The sequence below is a fragment of the Macaca nemestrina genome, chromosome 16, assembly GCF_043159975.1.
Source record: "Macaca nemestrina isolate mMacNem1 chromosome 16, mMacNem.hap1, whole genome shotgun sequence".
Classification (NCBI taxonomy): domain Eukaryota; kingdom Metazoa; phylum Chordata; class Mammalia; order Primates; family Cercopithecidae; genus Macaca; species Macaca nemestrina.
In genome coordinates, this window is record NC_092140.1 from 27,512,628 (window position 1) to 27,537,812 (window position 25,185).

General features: G+C 34.2%; 1 long non-coding RNA gene across 1 annotated transcript in view; it reads right to left on the reverse strand.

The window, feature by feature from the left end:
* Positions 1-25,185, reverse strand: part of LOC105481669 (uncharacterized) — a 37,673-nt gene that overhangs the window by 5,216 nt on the left and 7,272 nt on the right. The window lies entirely within an intron of this gene.

Below are 25,185 nucleotides of genomic sequence, written 5' to 3' on the forward strand. Positions count from 1 at the left end.
ACAATGTGTTGATTGAGGTAAATTATCCATGAGTATGCTACCTTGATTAATCTGTCCAACAGAGTTTGTGATCAAACCCATTCGATTTACTCATGCAGCATTTAATTAAGGCAAACATCAAAGGACTTCGAGAAAAAGAATAAGGCCATCCTGTAATAATGACTTCAACAATACTTCTCACAAAGAGTTGCTAGATTTAACACGTAAAAATACAGAATATCCAGCTAACTTGAATTTCAGATATTTTAAAATACAAGTATGTTCTTAATATTGCATGCAGCATGCCTATAATAAAACATTCTATATTGTTTATATGATATTTGGATATATGTAAATGTCCTGTGTTTTATCTGGTGAGCTTACCCCCAGAGTCTCTGAAACTAATGAAAGAAATCATACAACATCTGGGTCTACATTAGGAATCCATTTTTAAGTTCTTTTATTGATCTTTCCTTTGGCCCAGGTATTAATCAAAGCACAGAAGGATATATTCACAATGCATAGACTTTCCTTTGGAATACAAAGGGAAATTCTATCACTCATAACAACAAGAAACAATAACAACAAGAAACAATAATTGAGATTGACCTGGGTGGTTTCCATGGCCAAGGTGAGATGATTTATCACTTGAGCCAAAGAAAAGGACAGATTTCTTACCACATTTTTTAACAGGAATGATTCCCATGGTAAGAGTGACTGCTTGCAGTGTACACATAAAAATGAACCAGTTATCCCTACAGGAAGGTCATAGTATAACTAAGAGTAGCAACATTTTGGAGAGATCTCCAGTCATGAGAAGGTCTACTGAGATGCTTCTTTAAACACACAGGTCTTTTATGACCACCCTAAAAAGAAGAAACAAGTTTCCATGTTTTCAGGAGAGAGGAAATTTAATGCCTAGTTTCCATATACGATATATAGACCTAAGAGTGTTAATGATAGGCCATGGAACCACATGCAGATGGTTTGGCAGGTACATTGGGTAGAGACCCAGGAACTAAACCCATCGCTTTTTATTTGTGAATGACTTCTTGGGAAAGTTTAGAGAAATGGTGATCAAAACATAATCAAAACTATATGGCAGAAGAAGAAAAACTTAGTGGCCAATTAAATTTTGGTGCATGAACCATATCGGAAGCATTAAGCATTAAGCCAGAGTATTTTCTTTAATGAGGAAAAGGTAATACTGAAAGGAAAACATCACGGATGCCCTTCTCTGCCCTATACCTTTCAGGTTCTGAAGTATTGCCTCCCTCCCTGACAAGGTGGTTGTTCTCAGTCCACAATCACAAAATTGGCTTATCTTACTCAGATAGCTAGAGGTTTACCTTTTTTCCAATCATCCCCGACTTGCATCTAGACTTTTGGTCTGGAAGGGTAAGTTGCAAACTTCTGAAAGGATATTTTTATGAGAGTTACTTAAATGCATTATGACCATGACAAAGGAACTTGGTGAACAGTGTACCTAAACAAGAGGTTATCTTCGTGACCAAAGACCATGTCAATCCAACTAGAGGATGAAAGAGCAGAACCAGAATAAATGCCCTATGCTCCTTTTTGTCCAGCTGGATACCAAGGAGAAGTAATAATCAGGCCATTTTAGAGTTGCTGTTATGCAAAAGAATGATGCCTCACCCCCTAGTTTAACCATGACGGGATGCCAAAGTTTGAAAATGATTTAGATTACTTACCACCACTTTTATTTGATCATTACCTAGGGTGGGCCTAGAGGAAATTACTTCTTTATGCAAATAGCTGAATTAAATAAATGACATAGCTTCCTTCCTTAGATATGTGAGCCAGAAAGAGATCAGGAAGTTCAAATCAGGTATCTTTTTTAGCTGATTTTGGATAACAAGGAGAATGATAGTTTTCTCGAAAACCTTGACTATCAGCCCATTGTTGAGTGACTTTTGCAATGAAAGGCATACCATTATCAGACTGAAAATGACACTGATTGCTGAAAACATGACAGGTTAGTTTCAAGAACAATAATGGTGTGGCTGGAGTTAACTGGTCAGACTAGAACAGCAACTCTGTAACCTAAAAACAAGTTTACAGTGTTAAGCCCCAAGAAGAGGTCAAAGTCCAGCTGAATTTCATCTGTCAAGAGTAGGCAGGAAACACAAGCCAGATGATGTGACCTCTGGAACTTCTGGGAAAAAAAAAATGGCCCACAGGAAAAGAAGAAACTGACCCAATGGAATTTTAATAATTCTTACATTCAGCTTGCCACTCTGGGAAACTCTCCTACATTTTATGTTAAAACTAGATGAAAATTTAAGAGATGTTATGATGATAACATAGCAGCAAGAACCCAAGATTAGGTGGAGTCCAATAGGTAACTTTTAGCTGGAGTTACAATTATTTTTAAATTTTATTTTCAGATGAGGTCTTGCTGTGTTGTCCAGGTTATTCTCAAACTCCTTGCCTCAAGAGATCCTACTATCTTGGCCTCCCATTGTGCCCTTATTACAGGCATGAGCCACTATGCACAGTCTTAGGAGTTATAACTTGTGAATATGGTGGTAGACACTTCATCGGAAACATGGGGTCCTTGATTTGTTCCTAGTCTATAACAGTGCATCTGTTTCCATGCCTTGTACAATGTTGGGTCCAAGCAACAAAGTAGCCATCTGAGTATTCTAGGCTCAATCTGTAACTGAATTCCAGACAGATTCATCGGAGAGTAGGATCTTATTTTGGGAATGCATCTGAGTGACACAGATGGTTAAATTAGAAGCCACAATTTGTTTATAAAATTCTGATCCCAAAGAGAAGTGACTTTAATCTGTCAGACTGTCTGTAGTTTTCCAAGTGGCAGAACAAATAGCTGAGAATGTATCTACAGTCCAAAAGTCAGTAAAAACATTACAAGTTTTATGAAAGCGGTAATGCCCAGGGCTGTAAAAATGACCTTGGGTTTCACCCACCGAGGAGAGTAATCATATACATTTATCAGTGTACACACTGGCCCTAAGGTTGAATATCCACAGCAGCATCATGAACACAATCAGATTGCAGTTTTTCCAAACTTACAGTGCATCAGACCCAGATTTTTAGAGAACCTTCTGAGAACCAAGGGCTCCTTTGATTTCACAGCTTTGCTTCATGTAGTGTAACATTGTCACCACAGGGATAATCATTTCTTCATGTAATGCTGTTGCTAAATGGGCTGCTCACTGTTCATCCAAATTAATTTCTGCTGATTTCTGTCTACTCCAACTATCTATGAGTCAACAAGGTAATCATTACTGACGTGACTGTTTCAATTCTGGGAAACCCTTGACTTAGCAGCCGTAATGCACTATCTTCTGGCTGGGGTTTTGGTGTTTGTACCCATTGGTTTACTTGGGACTGTCTCACAGAGCAGTGAATTTCTATGAGGACTCTAATTTGGGGCATTAGCTGCCCCGTTATCAAAGTGGCATTCCTTAAATTTTCATCTGGTTTTAACATGAGAGATAGTGGAATTTTTCGCAGTGGTGGACTGACTGTAAGAATTATTTAGATTTCACCTGGCCAGCTTTTCATTCTACTTGGGTCACCTTTTTAAAATAGAAGTCTAGACTCATTACTTTATGTATGATTTGACACAAGGGTTTTTCTGTCACTGAAAACTGTCTTTGCAAAGGCCAGACCTCACTTCATAGGAGCAAGTACAGCTTAAAAACAAAAACAAAAACAAAAAATCACTCCAATAACTTTCATTGTCATTTCCATGGATACAAATTTGGAATGTTGGACCATAGAAGACTTGGAGCCATAAAAGGGCCCTGCTGTGTTTTTGGCTTTGTTTTTGTTTTTGTTTTTTTTTACATATATGATCTGCCCTTCCCCCAATATGTCAGACAAACGATCAAAAGTAACAAGTGTTTGCCTGTGTTTTCCCTAGAGAGGAAATTATCTTCCTTTCACATTCAATGTGGGTCAATGGTATGGTTTAGCTGAGTCCCCACCCAAATGTCATCTTGAATTGTAGTTGCCATAATCCCCACAGGTCATGAGAGGGATCTGGTGGGAGGTAATCCAATCATGGGGGTATGCCTTTATTAGCAATATGACTGCTAATAAAGATCTGCTAAACCAGATGAAAATAAAGACTGCTGCATTTGGGCCTGAAAGCATGCTTGCATATGGAGTAGATTGCTTTACAGGACAGAGGCTCTGAGCTTAGAAAACCTGAAAATTTTATAATGGCAGTGGACATGCCAAATCTTAGTTCAGGAGGGAGACATTTTGCTTTTACTGGACAGTAAGCGTGCCTGCCTGCCTTTTGCACCACAAAGGGACACTATATCAATTTTCCAAGGTACATTGCCATAAAACTCTTCTTGAAAAGATAGTTTGGAACTAAGGCTTGCCTGTCATGCGGTAACAAAGGCTCAAATGAGATGCAGAAACGTGAGAGACTTATAGAGAATTAGCTCTCAACGTATTATTCCAATGTTAATATACATGTCATAGAGCACTATTAAATGACTTGTCAAAAATGTATTGAGGTATAAATATGTATATGTTAGCATGAAATTACCCTGTATATATTCACTTTTAAATGTGTTTTCATATACCAGAGCCTTAGCCTGGGCATCTTGTTGTAAGGATGAAAATGTAAGCTAGTTATATTAGGTTCTTACTATACGCCTAGCTAGTGATGGTGAGAAAATGAAAAAGTGAGCTCTCTCTCTCTTTCTATATATATATAAGTGAGCAATATATATATATATATATATCTCAATATATATATATCAATTTGGCACAAGATATGATTATAATGACTACTACTTCAGAATGAATCATATCACTCTCTTTCTTTCTCTCTCTCTCTGTGTCACAGATACACACACACACACAGCAGATTACTCACTGAGCAGATGTGACCTATCAGTATTTCTTTGTAACTTTTATTATTGCTTACTAGAGTGTTTGCTCCTATTATTTTATAGTTTTAACATTTTCTAGTTGTTAGATAATTGATTTTTAAGGATGTGAGATTTCACACTGTTTGCATTTTTATTTTGCCTTAGATTTCAAAATAAAGTGGCTTCTTACTTCAAGCAAATATAAAAGTTTGAAATATAGCTCTGAGAATTGTTTAGAAGTGAAAAGCTAAACTATGCTGTTAAAATAATTTATTATTGCTTTCATAAGTAAGAATGTAGGGTAAATAATGATAAATTCCTTGTAAAAATGGAAAACATGTTGAAAATACTAATAACAACTAAATTTATTGATAACTTTAGTTCCATATACTAAAGTATGTAATTTTCATATTTTGATTCTTTACTAAAATGCCATAATAAGCTTTTACTGCCTTACTTTAAAAAGTAGTACATTAAAACATATATTTCATGATTTATCAAGTGCAATTTTATCTGACTCTAAAATGTATGCTGAAATGCTTTTATTAAATATCAATTTTATTTTTAAAATTCATATTTTTCAGTACATGTGAAATATCATTCTTTATCAATAAAGTGATTGCTTCAATATGTTCTATTTTATTTGATAATGAGTATCAATTACTTTTTAAGCATGAGTTTCATTCCATTAAATCAATATTTATTTTCACTTTAATAAAAACAGATTATACAACCAAAGTTTAAAAAATAAAAAGTAATATATTGGAAAATTTCTAGGGTTTTAAATAGATTACAAGAACTATTTCTCTTTCAGTAATGCAGAACTCAGGAGGTTTTAATGCACCTGTGTCTGTAGGTTCCAGTCTCTATACCTTCTGGATTAAGTTATCAATGCAGAACATCTGACTCCCAAGTACAGATAAAGTGTTGCTCTACTTTTATTAGCTGGGAAAATAGGGGATGGAGAGGAAGCATAGATGCCAGGCAAGTATCTCTTTCCTTTGATCAGGAATCCTCAGAAAAGTGTCTATGACATTAATGTTAATGTAATATAAGGAAAAGTATGAAAATAAATAAAAGTCAAAAATGTTATGAACAAGTATTCTATGAAATTTGACAAATATATATTTTGTTGTAAACATTTCAATTTTCATTCCTCAGATATTGCAGGATGACAGACTGTTTTAAAAGTGATTTTATATTAATCAAAGAAATATGCCTGCATGATACATTTGAAGTCCAGTATACATGATTAAATGACAATATCCATGATCTTAGGATGCCCTCATGCTGTCACTGAATCAATTGCAGTGTCTACCATTTATTTCAGAAAAGAATATTCCAAATTTATTTTTTTATGTCACTTCAATAGGATTGCTTTGAGTCTTGCATGGTGAATTTTATTAGAATTTTTCAAATATATACATACATGTAAAACCATCTAACTACATAGATCTGTAACATCCTTTGTTTTCTTAAATTTGGGCAAAGTATATTTACCACATACATATACTGTTATAATACTTGTAAAAGACAACTAGATTCACTATTTATTCTGGAACTATATTATATGGATTCAAATTAATTTCTTTATTTTGCTAATATGTTTCTGAAAAATATTGTATCTTTTGTACCTGAGTTTCTTTATTTTATCAGCTGGGATGATAATGGTACCTACCTTAAAGGTGAATGTTAGGCATTGATATTTTTTTAATTAAATATTTTATTGTATACTAATAATTTTATTTTCTGAATAATCTTGTCCTTTATCTTTAAAAAATTGATTCAATATTCTTGAATTTGATACATACTAGTGTCTTTTTTCTTTTTATTTAATCATTAAGATTAAGAATTATAATGCACATGAATTCTTTAGGTTTTGTAAGAAGAGATGTAGTTGCTTAGATTGTTTTTTCTTTTTAAAAAAATCTAGAGAATACAGCACATCACAGTACTGAATTCACCTGTGGGACTTTAAGACATGCTTGAAAATTGATGCTAGCTGGGAACTTAAGGAATAAACAAGTGACTTGAAAGAATTAAAGCAACATAAAGATTTATTCAAAATAATAAAATTATTTCCTCAAAAAATTCTTAGTGGGTACAGTGGTTCACACCTGTAACCCCAGAACTATTTAGTCAATTGAAACACATTTGTGGTCGGGCATGGTGGCTCATGCCTGTAATCCCAGCACTTTAGGAGTCTGCAGCAGGAAAACTGCTTGAGGCCGCGAGTTCAAGACTAGCCAGGTCAAGATGGCTAGACTCCATGTCTACACAAAATTTAAAAATTAGTAGCTAGCTTCAGGCTGGGTGACAAAGTGATACCTTGCCTCAAACAACCACCACCACCACAACAAAACTCTTTATTACCAAAAATAAAGTGACTCAGATGGGAAGGACTAGAATTAGTGGGTTGGTGGCCTGCTAGGAAACAGGCTGCACGGCTGGAGGTGTGCAGCAGCTCAGAGAGCATTACTGCCTGAGCTCCACCTCCTGTCAGATCAGCAATGGCATTGGATTCTCATAGGAATGCGACCCTGCTGTGAACTGTGAACTCCAGAGATTTAGCTTCTGAGGTCATTATGAGAATATAATGCCTGATGATCTGAGGTGGAACAGTTTCATCCTGAAACCATTTTTCTCCCCTAAATTTGGGAAAAAATTGTCTTCCATGAAACCAGTCCCTGGTGCCAAAAAGGTTGGGGATTGTTCGTTTAATACACACAGGCATCTTCATTATTATCTTTTATTGTTAAATGATAATAGTACTTTGTGTTGCTACATTTCATCCAGAGATTTTATTCACACAAACACAATTCTATAAACAAAATGGCTTCAGTTTACCATTTCAGTATTGATTTATATCACATCTTATTATTTTTATCATGTCTTAGCGCATTGTAGTGTTTTGAGTCCCATTAAAATGTTTACAGTTTCTTTACTAGAAGTGAAGGTATGGGCCATTCATACACTCTTTAATTAAACAGACACTTTAGCACCTAATAAATGGCATTTCATTTTTATGCCAAATATTTATGTATTCATTTTCTTTCTCTGTTATTTTTTTCTTATTTACTTATTGACAAATAAAATTTTATATGTTTTATATTTTCTTTGGTTTTGAGATGAAAGTCACGTAACATAAAATTGACGATTTCAAAGTGTGTAATTCATTGCCATTTGGTACATTTACAATACTGTACAAACACCATCTCTATGAGGTTCTAAAACATTTCCATTACCCCAGAGGAAAACCCCATATCATTAAACAATCATTCCCTACACCCTCCTTCCTCCAGCACTGACAAACACCCATCTGTTTTCCATCTGTACAGATTTGCCCATTCTAAATATTTCATATAAAGGAAACAACACAATATAAGATCATTTGTTTCTGTCTTCTTTTGCTTAGCATATTTTCAAGTTTCACCTACTTTTAGCACATAGTAGTAGTTTTTATGTAGTACTTTTAATAGTTGGCTAATGTTCCATTGCACATATATACCACACTTTGCTTCCTCATTCATCGGTTGATGGATGTTTAAGTTTTTTGACTTTTTGGCTCTTATGAATAGTGCTGGCACGAACTATTCATATGAATATGAATAAATATTTGAATAATCAATATGATTAAATATTTGAGTACCTGTCAAGTCCTTTTGGTACGTAACTGGACATGAAATTTCTGGGCCATATGGCAATTCTATGTTTAATATTTTGAGGACCTACCAAACTGCTTCCTGTAGCAGCTATACCATTTTACATTACCACCAGAAATGTAGGAGGGTTCTACATTTTCCACACTCTCACCAACACTTATTATTTGCCACTGTTTTGATGGTAGCCATTCCAGTGGTGGTAGATGGTATCTCATTGTGGTTTTAACCAAATATTTATTTTTCAACAACAGAGTCCTCTGAAAAAGAGTGATGGTCCTGCAGTAAAAATTACCCTGCTTAATGAATATTCAGAGTAAAAATGATCCCAGAGTGGGAAATAAACAAACATGTTTCCAAAGACGAATCATCAGAAAATGAGAGAAAGTAACTTTATCTTATGTTGACTAATTTTATTACTTATTACTAAATATAATTTATCATATTTGTACAATTCCTTTGCTCTAAAAATTGGTTTTATATACTAATTATTTCACAATAGCAGTGAACATTTTAGCCATTTCAACTTACAGCTTTTTAAAGGTGAAAGTGTGTCTGTGTTGGAGAGTGATATTGTTGCACTCAAAAGGAAATGTACATGAAGTCCTGCATGTCTCAATTCCCTTTAAAGTCATGATGCTGCCATAGTCAAATGTTTAGCATGCCTATCTTTAGCACAAACTAACCAGCCGCAGAAAGCATGGCTGCCCCCTTATACTACCTGTAACTACATCTTTTATAGTTACAAGTAGTATAATGTGCCTGTAACTTTTTCATCATTCTAATCATTTCCCCAAACCTTTTTAAAAATCTAGTTTAAACACATTTTGTGAACATTATTTTAAATGTAACTAAATAGTCTAATGTTTGTATTTTCACTGAAGACAGAAATGTCTATATTTGATTCCTTTGCATCAGTATTTATGAATTATAGTATAAGTAAAAACTTTCATTTAACCATTCTCAAGACATATGACTTTACTCTTATAATAAAATATGTTTTAATTTTAACTGGCCAATAATAGAGGTAAAATAAGTATTGAAATGAGCTAATGTATTTACATTCTTCAATATATCCTTAGAGTGATTTTTAAATGTGATTATATATTTTAACACTACCTACTTTTTTAATGGCAAGAATTTTTCTACACAACATCAACAAAAATTCCAGGCCAGCGTGAAGACAATCTGGATTCAAATGCTCATTGCTTCCAGATGGATGACCCTGGGCAATTTAGTTAACCTTTCTGGAGTTCAATTACTTCTGTAATATGATTATCTATTTCATAAAACTGGAAGGTTTAAATGCATCAACTCATGTAAAATACTTGGAACTGTGCCTAGCATTAATAAGCTCTCAGTATTATTGATAAACAGTTTTAAAACATAAAGAATTTGAGGAGCAGGACTGTATTTCATGGAGATTTTGGGGAACCATTACAGGAATTTCTGAAAGAACACTGATGGGGCCATCACCTCTTACCTGGACTCTTGCAATAGCCTTTTGTCGGCATCTCTGTGTACGTTGTTCCCATGCAGTTCCAGTGTGTTCCCTACATCATTGCCAGAATTATCTTTATAAGGGCATGAATTATAATTCCCCTCTTATAAAAGCCTCTGATAGCTTCCTGTAAACCTAGAATTGAAATAAGCACCTTAATTATATGTCTCAGAATGGTGAATGATCTGGAACCTTCCTCTTTTTTTTTTTTTTTTTTTTTTTTGTTATTTGAGACGGAGTCTCACTCTGTCGTGCAATGGCTTGATGTCAGCTCACTGCAAGCTCCGCCTCCCAGGTTCACACCATTCTCCTGCCTCAGCCTCCTGAGTAGCTGGGACTACAGGCGCCCTCCACCTCGCCCGGATAATTTTTGTGTGTGTGAGTGTATTTTTAGTAGAGACGGGATTTCACCATATTAGCCAGGATGGTCTCGATCTCCTGACCTCATGATTCACCGGCCTCAGCCTCCCAAAGTGCTGGGATTACAAGCGTGAGCCACCGCGCCCAGCCACCTCTCTCCTTTTTTATTTGATCCATGCCACTCTAGTGCAGGGGACATTTAAAGCCAATGGAACATCTTTGTGTGCAGCAAACTGACCAGTTCTTTACTGATTTCAGGTCTTCACATTTGCTGTATCTTTCTGCTTTTCTTTAACAACATCAAATAGCTCTCTCTCTCGCTTTCTTTCTCTCCCTCTCTCTCTTTCGTCTGAATCCCAAAGTCACTTCCTCAAAGAGATCATCAGTGAAAGCTCTTTATTAAACATTATCCCATCCCCAGCAATCTCTGCTTTTTCTAAACTAGTAGTTACTAATATTTGAAATTATTCTGTTTGATCACTTCTTGACCTGTTGACTGCCTGTTTGTTTCACCAAACCAGGGCTCATTCCATTGCTCATGAGAGCAAGAACTGTATCTTGCTTACCACATTGTTACTAGTACCTAGACGAGTGACTTGCACATGGAAGATCAATGATATTAAGTTGGTGCAAAAGTAATTGTAGTTTGTGCCAATATTTTTTATCACTTTGGCACCAACCTAATAATTGTTTTAAGAATAAGTTAAAACCACTCTTTTGAACTCTGACAATTTCTACATGTAGAAACCATTTTTAACCATCTTTTATCATAAAAAGTAATGCCCTTAGAAGGTAACATTTTATTACTAACAACAAAAAATTGAGGTTTCTAAACAGTTAAAAAAAAAGGATCTAAACAGAATAATATGTCTTCTCTCACAATAAATGAATACTGTTCCTTTCCTATTTGCATGGCAAAAATCCAAGTTTAACAACATACACTCTTGGTGAGCTATAGAAAAGTAAATATACATCATTTCTGGGATGTCTAAATGGTTCAATCATTCTGAAATAAAATCTGCCAACATCTAGAAATATTATTTATTCTTAAACACTTTTACTCAGCAAGCACACTTCTAAAAAATATATCCCAAAGATACAGTGACAAAAGTGTAAGATGCATATATACAGGTTTATTGACATTAACTGTATTTGTAAAGAGTGCAGGGTGGTAATAACCCAAATGTACACCACTAGACGATGAGTCAAACAGCCTTTGATACTTTCCTCACAACAGAGTACAGCCACAAAAACAAGGAGAAATATTTATATATACTATTATGAAATATCATCAGGATATTTCATTAAGTGAAATAAAAATGTAAATAAAGAATTTTTTTTGTTCACTAACATTAATCTACAAAAGGAAGGCTAGAAATACAAATTCAATTATGTATAAGAATATAGCAAGATGAATCATGAAATAAAATGGGAGAAGGTAAGGTAGAGAGTACTATAATAGATATTAGACTTCTTTAATGATAGCTTTTTTAAAAAATTGACTTTGGGTCCACATTAAAATTTTATACAAGTATAAAACCTAATTAAATTTAAAATAAAATAACTAAATTTGAATGCAAAGTAAGTTACCTCACCTTTATATCTAATTGGTTATATAACACAGACAGAGAAACTATTTCAAGTTACTGTAAAACATTTGTAATTTGATCTTATATACCTAATTAAATAAGTCTTAGGGAAAAAATAAACTGTAAAAATAATATTAAACTAAAGTAAATATATTTTATTCAGATAATGAAAATACATGTATGGCTGAGAAAACAAATAAGTAATGATGTCATCATTAAGAATGGAGACTGTTGACTGGGTGTGGTGGCTCAGGCCTGCAATCCCAACACTTCGGGTGGCTGAGGCAGGCAGATCATGAGGTCAGGAGTTCGAGATCAGCCTGACAAACATGGTGAAACCCTGTCTTTACTAAAAAATAGCCAGGTGTGGTGACGTGCACCTGTAATCCCAGCTACTCAAGAGGCTGAGGCAGGAGAACTGCTTGAACCCGGGAGGCAGAGGTTGCAGTGAGCTGAGGTGCGCCACTGCTCTCCAGTCTGGGCTACAGAGTGAGATTCCGTCTAAAAAAATAAATAAATAAAAATAAAAGAATGGAGACTGTTGACATGAGAGAAAGTAGATACACATGTAATATATTATAAACATAAATTAATGTTTTTAAAGGTATAATTTACAAAAACAAAACAGTATCGCATAAACGTTAAATGTGCACACAAAGATTTCAAACCAACTTTATTAACTATCTAGTTTCAAAAATAAACTCACTTAACACAGCAATTATTGGAAAAAATGACACATTTTATTCGTTATATTTTACGATTTTTGAAAATTTTGTAATAAGTATATTTGTATTTAATAGAAATTATTATTTTCTAAAAAAATGGTTTTGACAAAATGATGAATTTACAAGTTCTTAGCCACTTGCAATTACAACTATGAATACTTATAAAAACGTTATATGACAACCAATTTTAATTTGTATAATCATAAAGTGCATTCCTACATTTACCTTGTCATACTTATTGGGCATATTATTCAATTTGAAATTCTAAACAAATCTCTATTGCCATGAATTTTTATTCAGCTACTGTCTTCAAACAAAATACGTCTGTTGTTGTAGCTTATACAATGTTCTTTACATATTTGCCCATTAATAGTCAAGTACATGCAGTCTTCACTTTGAACATAGTTTCAATTCATATCTCAAACATTATTACTTTAGTTCATATAATTTGAAATTGAATTTAAGAACTATTAATAAACTGAACTGCAGTGTTTTTGTCAAGTATCATTCTGATTTATGGTTATTTTTTCATGTCATAAACAAAGCAAAGCTTCCAGATTTTGTTTATTTTTTCCCTTCTGGTTTATCTATAATATCATCTGTCTCATAACTTCTTTTTTTTAGATTTTATTTTTTTAAAGCTTCCCTGTAAAATCACTATGGCCTTTGTAGCAGCTACTGTGTTATAGGTAGAAAACTATGACATTCTATGTATGAAGGGAAACAAATAACTAATGTAGTAAGAAAATGATATATATTTTAATAGTATTTTCAAAGTAGTAAAACGCAACTCAATTTTGCATCATGAAACACAAATAGCTAATGTGACAAAACAGGAAATGTTGGCTTTACACATTAGCTTGGCACATTAAATAACAAGAGAAGAAACTCCCATGCTGTTATATGTCATCTCCTTTATTAACATTCAAAGAAACAGGAAAATTTAACTATACTATTTAACACATGTAATCAAGTTCTTATCCTCATGTTAGAGATTTTTTTTAATACATGGAATATAATTAGATTCATCGACAATTATTGGTCATGTCATTGGTTTATAAATTCATCTAGTTATTTCTCGCTACCCCATTCTATTCACTATTGCTTACTTTCAAAATATTCCAGTTAGTAGAAAACCATGTATATATATAATATATACATATATGTGTATATATAACAAAAACTATTTTATTATGAGTTGTTTTTGCTGATTGTTCAACTTTCCATAATATTCAACTCTGTTTACCAATTAAGAATTTTAAATGTCTTTGTGACTTAAAAAGTAAGAATCATAAACAATTAGTTTCAAAAGTTAAGCACTATATATGAGGTGCTTTTTAATCCTTAATACGATTCATATGATATTGGTGACGATTTGACCGATTTCTTTTAAAAAACCACTTTTATACCTTTCATAGAAAACTTTCTGTTTATCAGACATAAAACATAGATGACAGATAAATTTGATAGCATGAGGAGCTGAAGGAAGCAGTTATAAGATCATGCTTCTGACCAGTTATGAAGATTCAGCTAATTCGTAGTGCAGAGATTACTGAACCCAATATTTTAAAATTTTAAATTCAAGACAAATAAGGAAAATGTGGTATGTATACATACTGGAATACTATTCAACAATAAAAAGAAAGAAATTCTGTCATTTGTGACAACATGGATGGACCTGGAAGACATTACATTAAGTTAATATAAGCACAAACAACAAATACTATATAATTTCATTTATATGTAAAATCTAAATAATATTGATCTCATAGAAGTAGAGAGTTGAATGATAGTTACCAGGGGCTGGGATGATTGTGGGAGTGGGAGCTTGGGGAGATGTTGATCAAAGCCTATAAAATTTCAGTTAGATAGAAGGGATAAGTTGAAGAGATCTGTTGTACAACATTCTACTGAAACTTGAGAGTAGAAATAACAAGTTGAAATCCCCCATTTAATCATTCATTAGTAATGCATTATTACAAAGGTACTAGAGCTCCTCTCAATATGCCATTTACAGTCACAGTAGGGTAGCAAGACATTTGCATAAATCTATTATGAAACATGTTCTCTTAGACAGATTAATTTTATATTTATTTCTTTAGGAAAAACCTAATTATATTTCACAAAGGAGGAGGAGTTTTAGTTAAAGATAAAAACTGCCTCAGATTTCTATAGGCATATATATAGTTAAGGGATTTCTGGAAAAAGTGAGAGAATAACTAAAGGATTAGAGATGGGAATATCCAATTATATTCCTTTTATACTGGTTACAATAGAATGGGGATGGAGGTTATGGATGCTACAATAAGGAAAGGGATTGAGGTCACATTGTTCAAAACCTTTAATATTAGCAGATGAGATGCCATTTCATACAAGCAATGGGGATCTATTTTAGTTTTGGAGCGAAAAAATGGAAAAAGTCAACATGTTCTAGAAAATTTAAAAAAACACCTGTGATGGATGATAGGTGTTGAAATTTAGAAAGGTATTACAAAATTTAAGTGATAACTAATAATAAAAAATGATAATGTTGAATTACTAAGTGACAAGTATTGTTTTTGTACATCCATACAATACCTACTTTAATTTTCAGGAGAGTACTGTCAGTAATCACAGTACAGTACTATTCTCATTTTACAGATAAGAGATCACGTAAAGTTAAGTAATTTGCCTAACATCACACAGTTAGTGAGAGTAGACTTGATCTCCAGGCAGTTTGATTTAAGAATGCCTAAGGTTAACAAAATGAAGACCTAATACAGAGTGGATGACAAAGAAAATTCAAAGGAAGAAACAGTTTTGAAAAACAGTGAATGTAAAATGAAATTATAAATGCATACAGCAAGCATCCCTTAAAGATGATGACACTCCATGCATCCCTGAAAATGTTTACCCATCCTGTAACTACTAACCAGGAAAAGGTGACATTGGACTCATTGTCCTAAAGTTTAGTTTTCATGCCTAGGATTTAACTACTCAAGACATAATTGGAGTTCATGGTTATTAAACAAATAAGCTGAGACACCACCAAAGTTCTCTTTTCTCCCTTGAACTATAAGCACAATGAGAATAAGGACCATAATTGTCTTTCCCCCCCATCTAGTTTTGCTGTTTCACACAGTCTGTCACGTAGTAAAGATACTAAAAATGTTTTTTGGAAAAAATTTAGGCATCAGATACCCATGTGTTAGAAGAATGCTAACGTTTATGCAAACTTGTATGTGCCTGTATATGTGTGTGTGTGTTTTTATGTAGAGGGATTTCTTTTGAAGTCATAGACCATATATATGACTTCAATCCCCAAAATTATGTCTATGCTCCTCTCTACTTCAACTACTATTTTAGCTGGTCAAGGCATTTTGACAAGATAAGTGACCCTAACATTTACACTCTGATGGCATCTTAGTCTTTGAATCTCTCTTTTTAGTGTGTTTAAGAGTCTTCATTAATCATCTCTGGATATGGTAGCTTCCAGAAATTGCTCACCCTTCTCCATCCTCATTTATTAAAGCAGTTCTTTATTTACACTTTATTGTAAATGTTAATTATCCTCTAACCTCATTTATGACTTTTTACAAATGGAATCAGCTCCATATGGCAAGATGACAATCACAATTATATATCTAAGTTAATGTTTATTATATCTTTGTGCCGGTGACAGTCATGGAGGTTCTATGCTTAAATTCTTCTTAAGAAATAATCCCAGCACTTTGGGAGGCCAAGGCGGGTGGATCACAAGGTCAAGAGATCGAGACCCTCCTGGCTAACATGGTGAAACCCCACCTCTACTAAAAATACAAAAAAATTAGCTGGGCGTGGTGGCAGGCGCCTGTAGTCCCAGTTACTCAGGAGGCTGAGGCAGGAGAATGGCATGAACCTGGGAGGCGGAGCTTGCAGTGAGCTGAGATGGCACCACTGCACTTCAGCCTGGGCGACAAAAGGAGACTGCATCTCAAAAAGAAAAAAAAAAGAAAGAATGTGCCACTCAGCTGCAAACAGAGAATCTATCTGATGGCTCTCAGTAGTAGCATTTTGGGGATGTGCATACAATGTTTGAGCTGAGGCCATGTTCTTATCAACTGCCTCCCACCTGAAAACTGAACACCACAAAGGTACTAGGGCATGACCATTTCTGTCAAACACGGGACTCCTCTAAGCGCGTCATTTATGCTTTGGAGATCCAATGTGATTGTCTGAGACTGTGCCAGATCTGCATTGTATGTGAGTTCCTCCCTGCTCAATTATACTTCTTTCCCTCCTTTCTTTCACATGCATCTCCTCTGCAAAACTTGTTGCTCTCATGATTCTACCACAGTATCTGCTTACCGAAGAAGGGGAACCAGCACAAGGGCTAAAATCTCTAAAAGAGCAGAACTGAAATTTGTAGGAAAAGGTAAAAAATTATATAATTTATTTATGTCTTCCTCTTAAACCTTTTTCTTCTTTTGACCATGTATACTGGTTTGAGAGAGCCCATCTAATAGATGTGCAGTCCAACATCAAGAAGATTTTCAGGTAGCAATCCATATTATTTGGCCGTAGGTGATTCTAATGTTTTACATGGCTAGAGCCTTCTAAGTGAAGAATTCATGATTTGTCTGAAGCAATTTTATGCAGGCACCAATGAGTAAGGCCATAACATATTGTTGAAGTCTGACAGAGGAAGGACAGCAAAAGCAAATCCAAATCCATAATGATTTTTGTCACATGGATAAGGCTAGGTTTCCTTGAAAGTGTGTAATAATTGAGTGTTAACATGTTTTATTGCTGCACTTTATTGGGTACTCAGGTTGTATCAGGCAGGTTGGATTTGATCAAAAGAAGTTGGTAATTGATCAGTTGAAAACACACATTCCTCTCATATATCCAACAGGAGATAAACAGAGAAAGTTATCCAGTATCAGTCTTCAGACTGTGATGGTCAGTCAAACATTGCGTTTCGAATTGATCATAAACTGTGTTGATTATGACCTTGAAACACTTTATTTCCTGGAAATGGAAATAAGGCCTGCATCTCAAGCTGTTAGGTTGTACATGTCTCACTTTAACTGTCTTTCAAGGTGATCCCTGAGAGTGCCTGACTTATAGCACCAGTCCACTTACAGCTTTTATCACCTTATCTCATGCAGGCTTCCGTAAGGAAAGATCTGCTTTTCTTTATGTTTGATTAATTCCTTATTAAGAACTTCCCATTGCTTGAAGTGTGGGTTGAAGGTTGAGCAGTGTTATAACATTAGGCACCCAAGAAAGTAAGTCTCTTAAATCTGCAACATTTTTCGTGTCTTTTATGTTTGTTCTGGCTTGATTACGGCCCCATATGTATATATTTTATTTGACAATATAGTTTGCCTGGAATAAATGTTTATGACTAATTGTATAAATTTGTTATGAGTCATAATATACCATAAGGTCTTATAAAGAGGACATTTTGAAATCAGACTTCTTAGGAACAAATTACTTATTCATTGACACAGCAGCCAGGGCATGTTGCTTAATTTTTCTCTAATGCAATTTCTTTGACTTTAAAATGGATATATAAGTACTATTTATCTTACAGAGGCTATATATTTTGCAATACAATATATAAAATTTAACACTGCCAGCAGGAATGATGCTTAGCACTGAATGCACACCCAGCGGTTGTTAGCTCTTATTAAAAAGACTGACACACAAGAAATATATAAATATCACATGTATTTTTAAATAACCTGGATTAAATAATCAAGGACAATGAAGATAGAACATAACTGGAATAGAAGAACAATAAAATACTAATTAAATACTAATTAAAATTCATGAGATGAGGGTAATAAAACATAACTAATAAATAAAACATAAATAATAAATAAAACTAACAAATAAAACTAAAATTGAAAAAACATTTGGTAATTAATTAATTTTTTTTTTTTTTTTTTTTTTTTTTTTGAGACAGAGTCTCGCTTAGTCGCCCAGGCTGGAGTGCAATGGCGCGATCTCGGCTCACTGCAAGCTCCGCCTCCCGGGTTCACGCCATTCTCCTGCCTCAGCCTCCCGAGTAGCTGGGACTACAGGCGCCCGCCGCCTCGCCCGGCTAATTTTTTGCATTTTTAGTAGAGACGGGGTTTCACCATGTTAGCCAGGATGGTCTCGATCTCCTGACTCGTGATCCGCCCACCTCGGCCTCCCAAAGTGCTGGGATTACAGGTGTGAGCCACCGCGCCCAGCTGGTAATTAATTTATTACAGGCCACTACATTTACTAGCCGTTAGATACATGCAAATTAAAATTAAAGTGATAACATTTTATACTTACTGGGCTAGGAAATTTTTAACATCCTGTCATTGGATGTGTGCTGCCCACCAAGCCAGTGCCTGCTGAAACTCACGCTGGCCTGTGAGCACCACACGCAGCCATGGTTCCTGCCCGCACCTCTCCCTGCACACCTCCCCAGCAAGCAGAGGGAGCCGGCTCCAGCCTCGGCCAGCCCAGAGAGGGGCTCCCACAGTGCAGTGGTGGGCTGAAGGACTCCTCAAGTGCCACCAGAGTGGATGCTGAGGCCGAGGAGGTGCCAAGAGTGAGGGTTGCTAGCACATTGTCACCTCTCACATGTATCCATGTGCCATGGTGGTCTGCTGCACCTATCAACCCATCATCTAGGTTTTAAGCCCCACACGCATTAGGTATTTGTCTTAATGCTCTCCCTCCCCTTGCCCCCAACCCCCAACAGGCACCAGTGTGTGATGTTCCCCTCCCTGTGTCCCTGTGCTCTCATTGTTCAATTCCCACTTTTGAGTGAGAACATTCAGTGTTTGGTTTTCTGTTCATGTGTTAGTTTGCTGAGAATGATGGTTTCCAGCTTCATCCATGTCCCTGCAAAGGACATGAACTCACTCTTTTTCAGGCTGCATAGTATTCCATGGTGTACATGTGCCACATTTTCTTTATCTAGTCTATCATTGATGGGCTTTTGGGCTGGTTCCAAGTCTTTGCTATTGTAAATAGTGCTGCAGCAAACATACATTTGCATGTGTATTTATAGTAGAATGATTATTATTCTTTGGGTATATAACCAGTAATGGGATTACTGGGCCAAATGGTATTTCTTCTGGATCCTTGAGGAATTAATTGCCACATTGTCTTCCACAATAGTTAAACTAATTTAAACTTCCACCAATAGTGTAAAAGCAATCCTATTTATCCACATCGATGCCAGCATCTGTTGTTTCCTGACTTTTAAATGATCGCCAGTCTAACTGGTGTGAGATGATATCTCATTGTGGTTTTGATTTACATTTCTCTAATGATCAGTGATGATGAGCTTTTTTTCATATGTTTGTTGGCCTCATAAATGTCTTCTTCTGAGAACTGTCTGTTCATATCCTTTGCCTACTTTTTGATGGGGTTGTTTGTTTTTTTCTTGTAAATTTGTTTAAGTTCTTTGTAGATTCTAGATATTAGCCCTTTGTCAGATAGATAAATTGCAAAAATTTTCTCCCATTCTGTAGGTTGCCTGTTCACTCTGATGATAGTTTCTTTTGCTGAGCACAATCCTTTAGTTTAATTAAGTCCCATTTGTCAATTTGGCTTTTGTTGCAATTGCTTTTGGTGTTTTAGTCATGAAGTCTTTGCCCATTCCTATGTCCTGAATGGTATTGCCTAGGTTTTCTTCTAGGGTTTTTATGGCTTTAAGTTTTACATTTAAGGAGTTGATTTTATATAAAATTTATATATAAATTTGTATATATGATTTTATATATATGATTTTATATAAAATATATTAAAAATTTATATATATGATTTTATATAAAAATAAGGTGTAAGGAAAGGGTCCAGTTTCATATGGCTGGTCAGTTTTCCCAATACCATGTATTAAATAGGGAATCCTTTCCCTATTGTTTGTTTTTGTCAGGTTTGCCGAAGATCAGATGGTTGTAAATGTGTGGTGTTATTTCTGAGGCCTCTGTTCTGTTCCATTGGTGTATATATCTCTTTTGTTACCAGTCCCATGCTGTTTTAAATACAAAGGATAGTTTAGGTTGAAAAATCTCACAACTTCATTCTAAGAATGTTTTACAGGGAGATAATATGAGCTTTGAGTTTACATTTAGGTTTAGATGTAATATTCTGCAATCATCTTTCTGATCATTTACCACTTTAAATAATCAAAAATCTTAATGTTGTAAAATTGGGTAACTTTATTTTTAAGCCATCAGTCAGTTCATGTGTAAGATATTTAGAACTAGAATAAGCTATAGAGTACTGAAACTTCAGTTAGCAAGTTTGGAAAAAGTAAGCGTTCCTTTTTCTACTTCTCAGCATACATGGAGAATCTAACTAATAAATACCAAATGAAAGGCAAAGATAAATTTTATGGGGAGGTCAGGGAAATAAGATTTTTGCATTTAACTTGGCGCATATGCAAATAGATCCATTAATATTTGAAAGGATTACTAGCAATCACGTAATGGTTACTTTATATTCTAATTATTCTCAATTGTGTAATTACTTTGAATGCATTCTTTTATTTTTGTCATTTTACTTTGAATACAATGTTACTGTGAAAATTTGTATCACAAACGTTTACTTCTAATATAATATTTGTTATTTTAACTAACTAATGTTATTGTGAATAATGTGGATAAAATTAACAGGAATTTTGTGAAACAGACCTAGAGTTGAGCATTTGTTACTGAAAATATTTCATAGTACTAAGATCCCCAAATCATATATTATATTGTAAGGGAATCTTTTGAGTTTAAAAATAACATGGAACCTTTTTACAACTATACACTGATGCCATACACTCAGTATTGACCTAAAAGAGAAATTTAATTTGGTCTTTATTCAATCCACAAGCCTTTAGAGTTATGTAATAATGTTTAATATGAAGAACTCTGTACTAATTGTGGACACACAAAAAAAGTTCAGCATTTGTGAGTAACATACCCTCTGAAGCAGAATTTTTACCTTCTTGAGTACAATTTTGGCATTCATGAAAGATAAATTTACTTTTCCTAATTTCACAAGTTAAAAAAGACAAAAGAGGGTAGAAATTATGGCTTCCAAGATAATTTTTTGCACGTGTAAAGCATATTATTTACTATCATACAAATATTTTGTGCAGAAGTCAACAATAAACGTGCTTACCAACAGGTCAATCAGATTCATTTTGCAGCGTGAGTTATTGATTCTGTGGTAACACATACAGGTTTAAAAATTTAATCTAACATAATTTTTTAAACAGTCCTTATAAAGCAATTAAATTTAATTACATAAGGCAAATTATTAGTGTTTAAAACATATTTGTATTACTTCTAAACTAAAAATGGCATATATTTAAATATAAATAATGGACATTGAATAATTTAATAAAAAGTATAAGGGAACTGCTATTATAATAGAACTCAAACTCATAAACTGTTTTTTTCAATAAAGTGCTTCTTGCCAACCTATAGGAAAAGTAAACATTTTATGCTTTAACTTTTGCTCAACCAAACATGTCAAGATAAAGGTCATCATTATTCTCAATCTTTACTATTTTATTATTTTAGTTTTATTATTTTAGTTTTAATACATTTAACATCTTATGCAGTTTTTCTATAACATGTGACACATAATTTTCTAGTTAGGAACCATATTCATTCTAAATATTCTCTAGTGCAAACTTGATCATGTATTAGCAATTAAATGATTCTTATAATGCACAAATGGCAAATTAATGTAGCATCTGTCCATTTTTATGACAACCATTAAGTGGTAACTTAATTATTGGCTAATTTCATTAGTCATTAAATATAATTTCTGAAAGATTTTTATAATCAAGTCTATCATGAACAAGATGTGCAGGAGCTCATAGATGACCTGGTTCTCCTCTCTGTAAAACCTAAATAATGTCAGTGCTCTCAAAAACTAATTATTAATTTCTGTAAATGAAACATTTTATGTTAATAATGTCCATTTAAGTAATACTTTTATAATGGTTCACCACTGAGCCTGAAGAAAAATAATACTTTTCTGTCTACCTGTCTACAGATAGAGATATCAAGAAATATAACTATAATTTTACACAATGACATTTTATATCAGAAAATAAGAAGAAAAATTATATTAATAGTATCCTGATTTGTAAAAAAAAATGAAATGAAGAATTTTAAAAACAAAACGGTATACTAGAGAAGAAATATCAAATATATTCAAAGCAATAACTAAAGTATGTTTCAAAGTTAGATTTTCTATACATAAAAACTATATATAATTTATTACAGAATACTTGTTTTTGACATAACTAATGTGCTTTATTTTTTTAATTTCAAAAAGTCTATAAGAACAACAGTATATATATTTCTAATAAATGATTACTACATTGATGAAATGACATAAAAATAGGCATGCTAAAGAATGTACATGAATCATAAGAACAGTTGAATCAAAAAAGAAAACTACAGTATGAATAACTTAAGAAATTCAGAAATTATACAGACACAAATAAAAATGAACTATAACGTGGACATCAGAATGTCATTTAGAAACCATCCTTAAGTGTTATCCCATAGTGTAAAACAGTATCAAACCTATAAAAAACAGTGATAGAAAGACGAAGACAAAGAAGAAAAATCAGAGCAATAATAAACCAAAACTCCTTTGCTCCTGAGTTGCGGGATTAGGAGTAACTGCATATTACAATGGAAAATATGTTAAATACATGTTTAAAGCAAATAACAATTTTACATTTTGTGTGAGCACAGAGCATTTAATATAAAAACAAAAAAATCACAATTTCTCAGTGAAGGCAATATAAATACTAAATTTAATAATTGCGGGTACAAGTTAATGAATGAATAACTCAATTAATTAAATATGGTTTATGGTATGAAACTACCAACATAGCAATTTATATAGAAGATATGAAAAACATGGCTGTTTTAGGAAAGTAATATTCTAGGATATAAAGGTTGTGAAATCCAAAACTAATTATATTTTTTGCGATATAAACAAATACTTGAAGGTAAAACAGATGAGAAATGGTTAAGATTGTAACTATTGTTTTCATAGACAGTATTAGGCACTCCAATAGCCTTAAGAAAGGGTTTTACATGTTTAAAAAAATAAACAACACAGTCAGATATTTGAAACCGACCCAATAATCCATAGATAATCTCTTGGATAAACATAAAAGTTGACCTTTTTGTCTTAAAGCTTGAAACTTATATTTGTTTTATCTTGAATTTCCTCCTCAGAAAGGATCCCTGAGGCATCTCAAAGTTATAAAGAACTGGCCGGGCGCGGTGGCTCAAGCCTGTAATCCCAGCACTTTGGGAGGCCGAGATGGGCGGATCACGAGGTCAGGAGATCGAGACCATGCTGGCTAACACGGTGAAACCCCGTCTCTACTAAAAAATACAAAAAATTAGCCGGGCGAGGTGGCGGGCGCCTGTGGTCCCAGCTACTCGGGAGGCTGAGGCGGGAGAATGGCGTGAACCCAGGAGGCGGAGCTTGCAGTGAGCTGAGATCGGGCCACTGCACTCCAGCCTGGGCGACAGAGCAAGACTCCGTCTCAAAAAAAAAAAAAAAAAAAAAAAAAAAAAGTTACAAAGAACTGAAACTCACCAGATAATCACATCCAGGCAATGAGATGCCAGACCCCTCATTCCTCATGATTGCTTTCTTGCCCCTCCCTAATTCCTGGTTTTTTAAACATTGTTACATTTCTTTCCTGCTATATAAACCCCTAGTTTTAGTTAGCCAGGGTGATGGATTTGAGACTGAGTTCCAATCGCCTCAGGCAACGCCCAATTTAACCCTTCTTCCTTGGCGATACTCGTTGTCTCAGTCATTGGCTTCTGCACGGCAAGCAGCAGGAGCTAGACAGAACTCCTGGTGTTTTGGTAACATACTAAGTTAAGCATGAAGAGAGATTACGGAAATGCAAAACTCACTGAATCTATAATATATGGAAAAACAGTAGGAACTTAAATAATATGTATCCAAACTTTTCAGAATTAGGTAAACTCTTGAAAATTGTAGTAGATATGGTAATTGGGAATACACTTTAAAGAAAGACAAAAGAGTTGAAGTTTTTTGTGCCACGGTTCAAAATCATCATGCTAAGAATAGCAGAGCTATGCAGTACACAAGACACTTGATTAACATCGCCTTATCAGTGTGTGCTCTGAAAAATAACTTTGCTCCAGGCCAAAAGCAGTGAAATATGAAGTAAACAAAAATAATTTTAAAATATTGAGTACTGAAATTCTAATGTATATGTTACTATGAATTATAAATGGAACAGATATACAAAATGATTATCAGACTGTAGATCAGACAAATAAAAGCAGGTAAGTGTATACCATGTGAGAAGAGGAACCAGAATACTTCATTAATTGGAGGTTACATGCTGCTTTAACCTACCCCTGACCCCAGGATTTGGGTTTCTAGCTTATGGAAAGCTGCAGGTTTCAATAGAACTCAAATAGATTTGTAGTAAAGCCACAAAAACATTACATTATTTAG